Source organism: Sapajus apella, unplaced genomic scaffold (genome assembly GCF_009761245.1).
Source record: "Sapajus apella isolate SASKATOON/1434 unplaced genomic scaffold, GSC_monkey_1.0 scaffold84, whole genome shotgun sequence".
Taxonomy (NCBI): domain Eukaryota; kingdom Metazoa; phylum Chordata; class Mammalia; order Primates; family Cebidae; genus Sapajus; species Sapajus apella.
Genome location: NW_022437024.1, coordinates 4,117,267 through 4,130,619, shown reverse-complemented (window position 1 = coordinate 4,130,619; position 13,353 = coordinate 4,117,267). Strand labels below are relative to the sequence as shown.

Sequence of the window (13,353 nt, the reverse complement as noted above, 5' to 3'; positions counted from 1 at the left end):
TCCGTCATTTACATGCCATGCATGTTTGTCATTTTGCGTGATTATAATTGTAGTTAGAGACAGGAGATGTATATGATTCATCTTTGGGAGAAAGATAAGTTAAGTTGTTAAAGCATTTAGTCATTCTATCCATATGAATTTAACTAGCTTAGCATTTATGTAATTGAAAATTTGACAATAAGTAGTTTAGAATATTTCTTTAGAAACTTCTTTTGGACTATCTCACATTTGTAGTACATTCATTTCTTACTCCCACTGAAAAAGGTATTAAAGTTAGGAGAAGAAGGATTGGTTTAGAGAAGACAAAGCAGATATTGAATCTCATGAAAAGAAGGAATGAAGGACCGATGAGGAATTGGGGTTGAACTATACAAGAACTGAAAAGTGATATTTTGCTTATACTTCCAAGATAAATGGATTGTGACATTGTTGATCAATTCTGCTTGGTTGTCCTAACAATTTATGTAAGTGACCTCACATCATTTTGGATCTGATGATCTTAGCTGACAGATTATGTTATAGCCTATTTTGTCTGCCTCTATATTTGTAGTTACAAAGTATAGGAATGTAGGGCAAGGTTATCAATAAAGATGTGTGTGTGTGTGTGTGTGTGTGTGTGTGTGTGTGTGTGTGTGCATGCGCGTGCATGTGCAATTTCCAGCTTCCCTCAAGAGCTTTGGAAAAAGTACAGTAACCAACTCTGTCACATTCCAAATATATAATATTTCACGTGACTACTTCTGGTATACTTCCCTATCGTAGAAAACTGAAGGAATCAGCAAATACCCATGAGCCCTGCTTAGAATTGTTCCACGTCATTGATATCCTGAGGGTGCATATGAATGACTATGAATGGTTTCAGTCCATGCCATTTTTTAAATGAATATTTGGACAGTGATTTATCATATATCAGCCTGTACCAGATTAGCCTTTCATAAGACTTTATTAACATTTTTACTGATAGATAAATCAGGAGCCAAAGGTATATCAGAATTCTGTTACTTTAACAGCAGGGTATTAACTGTACCTGTTAACTTATTATTAGGAAACTGTCAATTTCCAAGCAGCAGCATTTTTTGGCATTTGGTAGACCCATGGACCATTTTTAAGAGACTATCTTAAAAATGACAGGGATTGGAATTGGGACGCTGTCTCAGATCTCTTTCAGCTCTTAGGTTCAATGATACCTTGAAATGTTGGGCTGGAATTTTATGATGATAGTGTTTATTTTTATAATATTGTTCAGTTGGAGGGTTTTCCTCCTGCTACATTTAATACTGATTTTCTCACCAGAGAAATTGTATTAGTACTTTCTCCTGTTCTCTTCATTGGTTTCAAGACTTAATATTGTTATCCTCTTCTTACTCCCTTTAGTTTCTGTGTCCTGCCATTTTTTTTTTTTTCCTGATGCCCTTGTCTTGCAGGTTGGGTTCCCTAGAAAGCAGATTTTGAGATGGAAATTAGTGTTCGGATAAGTTTATTAGAAAGCGGTCTTGGGGACTGGGCGCAGTGGCTCACACCTGTAATCCCAGCACTTTGGGAGGCCAAGGCTGCTGGATCGCCTGAGGTTAGGATTTCAAGACCAGCCTGGTTAACATGGTAAAACCCTGTCTCCATTAAAAACACAAAAAAATTAGCTGGGCACTTTGGGAGGCCAAGGCAGGCAGATCACCTGAGGTCAGGATTTCTAGGACAGCCTGGTCAACATGGTGAAACCCCATCTCTATTAAAAACACAAAAATTAGCTAGGCGTAGTGGCACACACCTGTAGTCCCAGCTACTTGGGATGCTGAGGCAAGAGAATCACTTGAACCCAGGAGGCGGAGGCTGCAGTCAGCCAAAATTGTGCTATTGTACACCAGCCTGGGTAGCAGAGTGAAACTCCATCTCAGAAAAAAAAAAAGAAAAAAGAGAAAAAGAAAGTGCTCTTGGGATCAGTCCCTGTGGATGAAAGGAGGAAAGGAAACACTGTGGGGCCAAGGGGGATGTTGGGCTGCCTTGTAGTCTCAAGTAAGATCTGACCCTGTGGGCTGTTGTAAAGCTGAGATGGCTCCTCACCATTGTCCCCAGGTGGAGAAAGGGGATCAACTCTTTATCTTCCACATGTCAACCAGTCTTTGGATGTGGGCTTCCCTGGGAAGGAAGTGCGATACTAGGTAAGGATAGGCCATCCTGAAAGAGCTGATAGTTGAAGGTTGTCGGCAGGCAGCACCACAGCAGTTGGGGAATCAGTCATTCAGTCCTGAAGGAGATGTGGGTGGCATGTCACAGTTTCCATTCAGTCTTTTTGCAGGGATTTTGGAGATGGGAAAGAATGGCCCAGAGGATGGGTCAAAATTTTCAGGAATAAGGAATTGCAGTGTACAGTGGTCAGGAGCTTGAGAGATGGTAGAGAAAAAAGTGGATATAGAATAGGTTCTGCCCAACAATTGACTTCTGACATTGATTATTGCTTTTCTAGATACATTTTAAAAATTCTATTTATAGTGATGCTTTTCCCTGTTCAAGTTGTAGACTGATGAAAACTCTGAATGCAGTATACAGAGAATGTAATTTTTTAAAAATCCATTTCCTGTTTACCCCAAGAATACTGCACTGGCAATAAGCAGCACTTTTTTATTATAAATGAGAAATGGGTTATAGAGATGAGTATTGCTCAGTCACATAGGCTGGAATGCAGTGACCAGATCATAGCTCACTCCTGGGCTCAAACTCCTGGGCTCAAGCAGTCCTCCTGCCTCAGCCTCGTAAGCAGCTGGGACTGCTGGTGTGCACCACCATGCTTCGCTAATTGATGAATTTTTTGTGGAGAAGGGGTCTTGCTATGTTGCCCAGGCTGCTCTTGACTTCCTAGACTCAAGTGATCCTCCCGCCTTTGCCTCCCAAAGTCCTAGGATTACAGGTGTGAGCCACCGTACCTAGCCTGTGCCATATTTTTATGTAAATACAATTTGGTTTTATAAAACACAGATTTTTTAGTTTTACGTTCTTTATGGGCTCTTTTTTCTTTCTCTGTTTCTTTAATAATTTAAATATGCTTTTTTGCTGTCTTCATATTAAAAATTAGTTGAGCGATAAATTTTCTGTTTGGTATATTTGTTAATCACAGTAAATCATTTTCTCACATATTTTGTAATCTCTAAATTTATAAGCTCATCTTCAGTGGGGATTGTTTTTTGTTTTGTTTTGGTTTGGTTTGGTTTTTCTACCCAGAAATCCCATGGGTCCTTGTTTATTGTCATTTTAAGATGGTTTCATGTTTGTTTCTTCTAGATACTTTAGAGACTTCACTGACCCAGGATCTAATTTCTTAGATTGGAGATTCTTAATTTGTTTACCTAGGAGATTCTCATACAAATAAGATTCAAATTTCAAAACTGTTGTGTCATAGGTTTAGGATTTTAATTTCTTATAGCATTTCCCCTGTCCTTTTTACACAGATTCTCAGAGACAAGCTCCCTTGAAGTCTTACTATGACTATGAGTGAATTTCACCTCCCCAGAGGAGGAGAAATTCTTTTTAACTGTGAAGATAGACCTTTGAAGATAGCTCTGGTTTTATGGAAGAATCTCAGTACCAATTTTATACCTCGTATGTGCCCAGGGCCTCCCCTTCTTTCCCTGCGTAAGCATCAGGACTGCTTGTAGAGTTGTGAAGGTTTAGTGGGGCCAAAAATCTAGCACAGTGCTCTTTCTCTCTTGAGGGAGCACTTTTTTCTCTTGAGGGAGCAGTTTCTTCTGTTCTTTCTCCTTGAAGGGGCATCTTGTTACGAATTTCAGTCTATACTCAAGCACTAAAGAGACTCCAGTAATTATCCCCACAGCTCCAGTGTTGGCCACAGCTGACAGTGTATGCTTTTGTGCTTACCATTTTGGCCATCAGTTCTAGTTTTGGTTTGGCATCAGGAGATTATCTTTTTTTTTTTTTTTTTTTTGTGAGACAGAGTCTTGCTCTGTCACCAGGCTGGTGTGCAGTGGCACAGTCTCGGCTCACTGCAACCTCCGCCTCCTCGGTTCAAGTGATTCTTCCGCCTCAGCCTCTCAAGTAGCTGGGACCACAGGTGCATGCCACCATGCCCGGCTAATTTTTGTATTTTTAGTAGAAACGGGATTTCACCATGTTGGCCAGGATGGTCTTGATCTCTTGACCTCGTGATCTGCCCACCTCGGCCTCCCAAAGTGCTGGGATTACAGGCGTGAGCCACGGTGCCCGGCTTAGGGGATTATCTTTATTATAAGTAAAGCTACATATTTAATTTTGTTAAACTTATTTTCTTTTCTTAGTGTCTGTAGTGGAAAGTCTTCATTAGCTCAGTTGACCATATTGCTGTACCTGGAATTCCCATAAATTACTTACTAACCACGGTTTCTCAGATTCTGCCTCTCTAAAATGGGAGTAATAATGATGTCTATCTATATAGTGTTAATTTAGAACACAAAGTAAGCTTTCAGTCAATGCTAGCCATTATTATTTGCACCATTTAAAACTTTTTAAAAAAGTCAACTTAGGCAAGAGTTAGAAGGGTAGTGGTAGCTATGTTTACTTACTTAAGAGGAGGAAATCTTAGTTAACGCCCTAGAGAAACCAAATCAGAAATCTTGTTTGCTACAGTATAATGCTGAAACTGACGCTTAGAGTCCCACCCTTTCTGACGTTGTGCCAAAGGTCATTTGGCACATAAATAAAGTGAGTGGAATGTCCTCTCAATATTGCCTGGACGATTGCTTAGAGGAGTATTTCCTGAACTGTGTGAGTAGGTAAGTTTGAGTTTGTTAATATTTTCTTTGCTAAGGAGGGCTCTCAAAGGCATAATTATTATAAAGGGTATTTGTAGACCTTGAAACATGTAGTAATACTTTTAGTCCAAGTAAGCCCTTTGATAGCTTTTTAACTTCCCATTTGGTATTCCAAGTGGATTCTGAACTTGGTGAAATTAGTGGTAACCCAGTCTCCACAGGGTCTTACCTCCTGTCTTCTGGCGTACAGAGGTGGGGATTCACAGGATTTCCTTCCTTTAGGTCATGGTGTTTAGGAGAATAAAATTCCCCCTCATATTATAGCTAAAAAGAGGTCTGTTGACTACTAAAAATTGGGAATCTGTGGGCCTAATATATCAAATGTTTAAAAAATTACTTTGAAGTTAACCTTATATGCAAAACATTGATTATCTTATAAATATTAACTGCTTTGGATTGTTTATACAATGTTAGTTGTACTATGAAAATTTGCTTATTAACCAGGTTTAGCATTCTTAGGTTGTTATTGGCTTTGAGTCCACAGATTTAACACTGCCAAATTTCTGTGTAAACATTTTGCTTGGGACCTAAAATGCAGTTGAATATGTGTATTTAAAGTTTTTTTTTTTAAAGCCCATGTATATTAATGGAACTTGTAAATATTTAAATAGTCGATTAATGGAAGCTTTTAAGAAATAACTCTTTTAAAAAATTCAATTTTATAATTATGGTGTTTTAGATATCAAACTTGTTAGGGACAAATGTACAATTCATAATACATAAAGGTCTGTGTCTTTTATTTTTGTAGTTTTTGTTGATTTGTTACATTTAATCTTATTCAGAAGGAATCTTTTTGTTATTCTGTTACTAGTAATTAAGTGTAAGGCTATTTAAAAACAAATAAGAGCTAATAACATCGTACCACAACACACGAGACACAGAGCAAAAGTAAATAACTGATTAAGTCACTGTTTTGGTCTTGGGACATGTACCAGGCTCTTGAGTTTATGTGCCATGGCTATGGCTGTTTTGATCCTTTTTTTTTTTTTTCTTTTTTGAGGCAGTCTCTGTTGCCAGGCTGGGGTGCAGTGGCATATCAGCTCACTGCAACCTCTACCTTCCGAGTTCATCAGTTCTCCTGCCTCAGTTTCCTGAGCAGCTGGGATTACAGGCATGTGTCACCACATCCAGCTAATTTTTGTATTTTTGGTAGAGATGGAATTTCACCATGCTGGCCAGATGGTCTTGATCTCTCAACTTCATGATCTGCCTGCCTTGGCCTCCGAAAGTGCTGGGATTACAGGTGTGAGCCACCGTGCCCAGCCTTGATTCTTTTTTGAAATACATTCTTGGATGTGTTGATTTTCTTATACTGTCTATTATTTTTATGACCTTTCTATACTATAAAGAGCATTATCAATTTTACACAATTGATATTTCTATGGGTAGTTAAAATTTACACAAAATTTACACAAATTTTAACTACCCATAGAAATATTATAAATAGCTTTCTTGTAGAATAAATATGTGAGTTTCATCAAGATGTTTATGGCCTGGTGTATTCTTTCCTTTGTTGTAAAGCTTTGGTCAGCTTTAGTGGCCAAATTCTAAGGCACATGTCAGTATCAATGTGGAGTGTAAATCTCCATATATGTTCTTGGGATGGTATGTAAAATATTTTGTTCCCTGATCCACCTGTCCCCACCTTTAGTAGGATACCCTTGTGTCTACAGTACCTTGAGTGTTATAAAAGAGGTTTCTGTTTTTCAGCAACTAGACTTGGAAATGATTTTTTTCAATTTGACTTAAGTAAATTGTATATAAGAGGAAACGACTATGGAGGAGATATACTATTTATTCTCATTTCTATGTAAATAGTTCTGACATAAATTATATAGAGAAGTCTCCTTTTTAGTTTATTTTTCAGTGATGTCATTTGTCATTGAATCATCAAGGTAGGTATGAACCTTGGAGTTTTAGGATGACAAAAATGAACTTATTACATTTTAGACTTTTGGCTGGATTCTGTGACTCATGCCTGTAATCCCAGCACTTTGGGAGGCTAAGTCGGCAGGGTTGCTTGAGCCCACAAGTTCAAGGTCAGCCTGGCATCATAGTGAGACCTTGTCTCTCTCTCAAAAAAAAAAAAAAAAAAAAATTAGTTTGATGGTGGTGCATGCCTGTAGTCCCAGCTACTCAAGAGACTGAAGCAAAAGGATGGCTTGATCCCAGGAGACTGAGGCTGCAGTGAGCTGTGATTGTGCCATTGCACTCCAGCTAGGGCGACAGAGCAAGACTGTCTTAAAAAAAAAAATTCTATCCTTTTAAATAATAGCTTACTTGAATTGTATAAATATTTATTGAAGAGAATATAATGAAGTAGGTTATATGATCTTTTGATCATTTATCATATAGGTTATTTCTAATTTAAACAATTAAGTTTTTTTAAATTTCATTTTTTTTAGAGTTTAAGTTTCTGTATGTGTTTTCAGTTGTTTAATTTGACATGTAAGCACTTAAAAATTGACTTTCCATTCTTGTGTTAGTTTGCTGAGAATGATGGTTTCCAGGTTCATCCATGTCCCTACAAAGGACACAAACTCATCATGGGGAAATAGGGGAGGGACAGCAGGGGGTGGGGAGTTGGGGAGAGATAGCATGGGGAGAAATGCCAGATATAAGTGATGGGGAGGAAGGCAGCGAATTACACTGCCATGTGTGTACCTATGCAACAATCTTGCATGTTTTTCACATGTACCCCAAAACCTAAAATGCAATAAAAAAAATTGACTTTCCAGCTACATGAAGAAATTGTACTTTGGCTAAAATTTGTGGCATTTTTATACAGAATTTTGTGTACAAAATATATTAACTAGGTTTGGTAACTTGAATAGAAGAAACTTGTGGTAGTTTTAATAATATATTTTCTATTTTTTTTTTTTTTGAGGCGGAGTTTCACTCATGTTACCCAGGCTGGAGTGCAATGGCGCGATCTCGGCTCACCGCAACCTCCGCCTCCTGGGTTCAGGCAATTCTCCTGCCTCAGCCTCCTGAGTAGCTGGGATTACAGGCACGCGCCACCATGCCCAGCTGATTTTTTGTATTTTTAGTAGAGACGGGGTTTCACCATGTTGACCAGGATGGTCTCGATCTCTTGACCTCGTGATCCACCCGCCTCGGCCTCCCAAAGTGCTGGGATTACAGGCTTGAGCCACCGCGCCCGGCCTAATAATATATTTTCTAAAATACAAAAGCAATTTGTGAAATATTGTCCCTCTGTGCTTGGTAATGTAAGATCTGAGCTGAATGAAATGTGAATTTCTTAAACTTGTCTTAGATTTTGTGTCGACACCTGTTCAAGAGTTTGGTTTTAGGAGCATTTGCGTGCATTTTCGTGATTATCAAAAATTCTTTGTGTCAGATACTTGGATGTAATTTAGAACAATATTATTTAATTTTGCTAATTATATTATCCTAATCACTAGATTTAATGCTCTGGTAACAACTTTCTGACATCTTCTTATTACTGTAGTATTAGATTTCATTGGATTCTTTATCTTCTTTCACTAGTTTTTTAAAAAAATGCTTTCCCCCATTATGCAAGTAATTTTCCTTTATTTCACTATTTTATACAATTGGCCAGACCAAATGACATAGTTAGTATCCCTTAAGCCAGGGGTCCCCAACCCCTGGGCCATGGTTCGGTACTAGTTGGCAGTCTTTTAGGAACTGGGCCACACAGCAGGAGGTGAGCAGTAGGCCAGCAAGCATTACCGCCTCAGCTCTGTCCTGTCAGATGAGCAACATCAGTAGATTGTAATAGGAGTCTAATCCTATTGTGAACTGCACATGTGAGGGATCTAGGCTGTATGTTCCTTACGACAATCTAACTAATGCCTGATGCTCTGAGGTGGAACAGTTTCTTTCTGAACCATCCCCCATGTCCCCCCCTCTCACGCCCGCCTTGGAAAGATTGTCTTCCATGAAACCATTCCCTAGTGCCAAAAAGGTTGGGGACCACTGCATTAACCAGAGCCATGAGTATCAATCTTGGACGAAAAGCCTGGGATTGTGGATGGGGAAAGCCCTCCTGCTGCTCTGGCCTGGTGTTCCAAAGACACTTTCAATTCTCTTAACTTACTCAAAGCCTGGATTCTAAAAGCCAGTTGGGCTCCCTTTGGCCATTCATAATTCATGCTACATTATTCTGGCTAAAAATTGTCAGTAGATTTCCCATTTCCCATGACATGAAATTCAGTGTCCAGTGTGAAAATTATCTTTTGGTCATCTATCTTAATATATGGCCTAAGCATCTTGTTCTTTATGCTTTACAGTTTCCATTTCCTTCCCCGTTTTCTTTACACATAATTAGAAAGTCTCTCCCTCATATTCAAAATTTACCTCATCCTTATGGTTTACCAACCAGTGCTATTAAATTTTTCCTGGTCTCCCCTTCTTCTTTCTTTATTTTCTTATGGTGTTTTGTGTTTCATCTTCTGTTATATTTATTTTTACATGTGTTATATTTTACTTCCTTTCTAATGACTGAATTTAAGTGATATCTTTTACTATGATGGGTTAGCAGCGGTTTTGTCTTGTTTCTCCTGGGTTGCCTTGCATTCAGTACATGTATTATAAATATTTGGTACTGAAAAAAAATGGAATCATATGACAGTGTTATTGACTACCCGACATTTTACTCCTCTGTTGGGATGGACATTTGAGGACAGGGGATCAACTGGAAGTCTAAACAAGTGTGGCATGGCTCTCTGAATCAAGAAGTTCCCAGCAGGGAAAGCTGACAAAACAATCAAGGCTGCAGCTAAGAAATGCTTTAAATCATGTTGCATAGTGGCTCAATACTAACAGGCAAAGGACAGCTCTTACTAGGGAAAGACTTTGGACTGATAGGAAATTGAAGAGTAACACAGGCGTTGTAGATAGTGACTACAGTTCTGACTCAGAGAACATTTTTCATGAGTTCATAGTGTGAGAATAAATTCTGCTGTAATGATTGTTTTAAAAAATGAGAGTTTTTGTTCCTACATGATTGATATTAGGGAACAATTTGTGCATAATGCAAACTTCAATTTTGCTTATGTGTGATTTCACCTGAGAAATAGTAGGTGTGTACAGAAAATTTCATCCAGCTAAAATGAGCTGTCTAGGATGCACAAAGTATACATGCACACACTTCCGGCTATCTAACTACCACATGCTATGAGCCACACCCATTAATATTTTGTATTATAACTTCCCTTTCAATTTCAGATAACCCATCTTGCACTACTTCCCAATAATTTACAAGCTGCAGCCTTTTGACACCCAATTCCACAAGCAAACGTCAGGTCTTTTTTCAAGGTAACATGCCACAGTATTGTAGTTTTTATTTATTTTTAACATTTAGCATATTTTAAACTATGGTCTTTATTAGGTTCTTAGCTTTCCTTTTTTATATGACCCTGACAGAGTTTTGATTGTTGTGCCTGTAATCTTAGTTTTCCCACAAGCTTTGTGGTTTTAATTAAGTGATTTTGCCTTGTGTCATGCTTTTTAGGAATTCATTTGTCTCATTCTAATAGAACTGACTGTACTAATTGATAACATATGTATTATGAATTGATTCTTTCCCTCCACCCCGAGTTCATAACAGTGAAAAAACTGAAGGAACACAGTATGACAGAGGAAAATGCCAAATAACTTGTTTAGTGTTAAAAAAAAAAAAAAGCATAAATTTACTAGTAGGAGTCAATAAGATCAAAAACAAGGAGAAACTGAGAAGTAAACATACAAGGCCTATGGCTCCCTGGAATAAAAATACATCTTACCCTCAAATAACAATCATGTTCAACATTTTTGAGCCTTCGCAATGTGCTAGGCACTATGATAAGTGCTTCACATGGATTATGTTACGGAAGTCTCACAAAACCCAGTACAGTAGGTATTATTACTGTCTTTACAGATGAGGAAAGTGAGGCTTTGAGGGGTTAATTAACTTGCCTATGGTCAGTAACTCATAAATGGCAGAGCCAATTCTTGAATCAAGTCTGATTTAGATCTTAGTGTTCTCTTAGTTTACTTTGTAGATTATAGATATGTAGCTTTCACATGTGTTATTTCATCTGCATTTAATAACTATCTCTGATTGGCATCATAGGCTGTTTTGATCCCTATGATAGATGAGGAAACAAAGCTACTCAGGCTAAGTATACACAGATCGTCATAGGCAGAGCAATAATAGAAACTCATTCTCATACGTACATCAGAATTTTTTCCTGGGGATTATACATAAAAGGGGAAGAAAACAATTAGAGAATTAGGGATAGGGACAGGAACAGAACTACAAAAAGAGGGTGAAATGACTGTGTTGGAAGTTGTGGAAAAAAAGAAGGTAAGTTATAATAGTACTTCAGAATTATAAGTAGAGAGTCTAATGAAAAATGAACACTGGGGGACTTGTCACTCTGTGGTACAAAATGCAAATCAAATTCTTACAAAGGAATTAAAACCACCAACTTCAATACAAGATTGTAGTAAGAGAAGTCTGGTCATGAGCATAAGTCATTAGTAGTAATACGCTCAGAAATCAGAGAGAAAAGCAAGGCGACACTCGAGGAAGCCTTAGGAAGGCTTTATTTGTACTTGTTTTGTAGCATGTGATTTTTTTTTTAAGGTAGTGAGTTACCTCACAGGCCCTTACAGATGAGCAAGTACTTAATTCCTGTTTGTTATACTGAAAGCTTAATAAATAGTAAGGAGAGTAGTTGTTCAGTTGCCTATTGATTAAGATGAAGTAATAGGAAAAGTAAGGGTGGAATTGATTAGTGATGAACTTAAAGCAGAGGGTCAGTAAACTTTAGTCAGTGGGCTGTTTTCTTTCTACAAGCTGAGAATGCTTTTTACATTTTTAGTAGGTTATTAAAAACAAAAATGAAGTTTATTGACAGAGACCGTATGTGGCCCACAAGGCCTAAAGTATTTATAACCTGGCCTTTTACCGAAAGTTTGTCAACCCCTGACCTGAAATATATCCCATGAAGAAAAGTTAGTCTTGTTCCCTCTTAGGAAATTAGATTAGGTACTGTAAAGTATAATATTTCATAGGGGCTGCATTTTCAAACATGTGACTTTTTCCCACATGGAGGAAAGAATTGTCATTTATTAGCCTGCTATCTTGCTGGGAGCTTTGCATACTTCGATTGTTCTTACCCTAAGGGAGAGATATTATAACCACTTTACAAATGAAGAAACTAGGCTCATAGAGGCTAAGTAAGCCTAAAATTTTACATTTAAAATGGATTGAAATATAAGTTTGCCTGGCTTGCTAAGTAGATATCAAATATGGGCATTTATGTAAATTTAGTGTCTAAAACAGAAAAAAATTTGTACACATAGACAATAGAGTAGGTTGGAGAATTGTGTCTTTTTTTTTTTTTAACAAAATTAGCACAAGAAAGAATATCTTTGGATAAGTTGTAAAAAAAGCTTATAAATAAAACATAAAGAACAGAAAATTCTAGTCTTATATTAAAAATGTGATATTCACCTAAAAGAAAGATGTGATTCAAGATGTTTTTGAAATAAAAAATAAAAAAAGTGTATTTTGCTTCAATAGAAAGCATACCAGCTGATACCTTATTTTTGAAATGCAGATACTAAGCAAATATTGGCCCAAATGTCTAACAGTAAAGATTTATGAAGAGAATTTCAGAATGCTATGAAAACATGTAATGTAGGAATCTAGGATAGATTGGTGAGTCAGGGAGTGGTTTCCCAAGGAGGGGCCATTTAAGCTGAGACAGATGATTTAGATAGGCAAAGATATAAAAGATAATTATTCTAGAGAGGAAGGAAGAACTTGGCATACTCAAGGAAATATCATTGTATCTTCCAACACATTTGAGGACAGGAATTATATCTGTTTTGTTCATCATTTATATCTAGCTTTGTAAGTAGAATACTTGCTGCCATATAGTAAGCCCTCAGCAAGATTTATTGAGTGGATAAGAAGGAATGGATATTTTCCTAGGAGATTCCTGGTATGATTGTGAGTACAGGGATTCACTGGATGTAGGCTACTTTCCTCTCTTCTTCAGCCAACCTGATTATATTCAGGTGGTTGGTAACCCCAGAAGATTACCCTAGGCCACTTTCCCAACTCTTCTTAACTGCTGGATGAAGGGTTGGGAAAGTGGCTGGATGGAGCTTGACCTGGAGACAGTCTGAACAAAAATGCAGGAAAAATGAATGTAGACTACCTCAAATGGATTTGCTCCTGAGAAAGAAAAGTGAATTTGCATTATTACAGTGTCAGCAGTAAACCTGAGATTGGATGAATATAGCCACTTAAAAAAAAATAATAGCCAACTGAGGGAGGGCATTCTGTGCTACAACACATGATCCTGGGTTCTCTGGTGACTAAATAACACAAGATAATCAGGCTTAGAGATTTAATAAAGAAGTTAAATACTCAAATACTTCGTATTAGTGGAGCTTATTTCTTCAAATTCAAGTTTGAACTTCCAAATTGAGATAATTTTATTTATAGGTTTGGGTGCATTGAGGAATTTATAAATAGAGAAGAGGGAGAGGGTTGCATGTTTCCTAGGTCTATGAA

General features: G+C 37.5%; 1 protein-coding gene across 6 annotated transcripts in view; it reads left to right on the top strand.

The window, feature by feature from the left end:
• Nucleotides 1–13,353, top strand: part of EPS8 (epidermal growth factor receptor pathway substrate 8) — a 168,525-nt gene that overhangs the window by 65,095 nt on the left and 90,077 nt on the right. Inside the window, exon 1 of one of the 6 annotated variants that reach the window (XM_032253738.1) lies at nt 4,244–4,757. The exons of 3 other annotated variants lie outside the window; for them this stretch is intronic. The gene's annotated coding sequence lies outside the window, so the exon portion shown is untranslated. Of the gene's footprint in view, nt 1–4,243; nt 4,758–9,235; nt 10,098–13,353 lie in introns of those variants that run through there. 2 more of the 6 variants (XM_032253737.1, XM_032253733.1) reach the window with 2 other exon arrangements.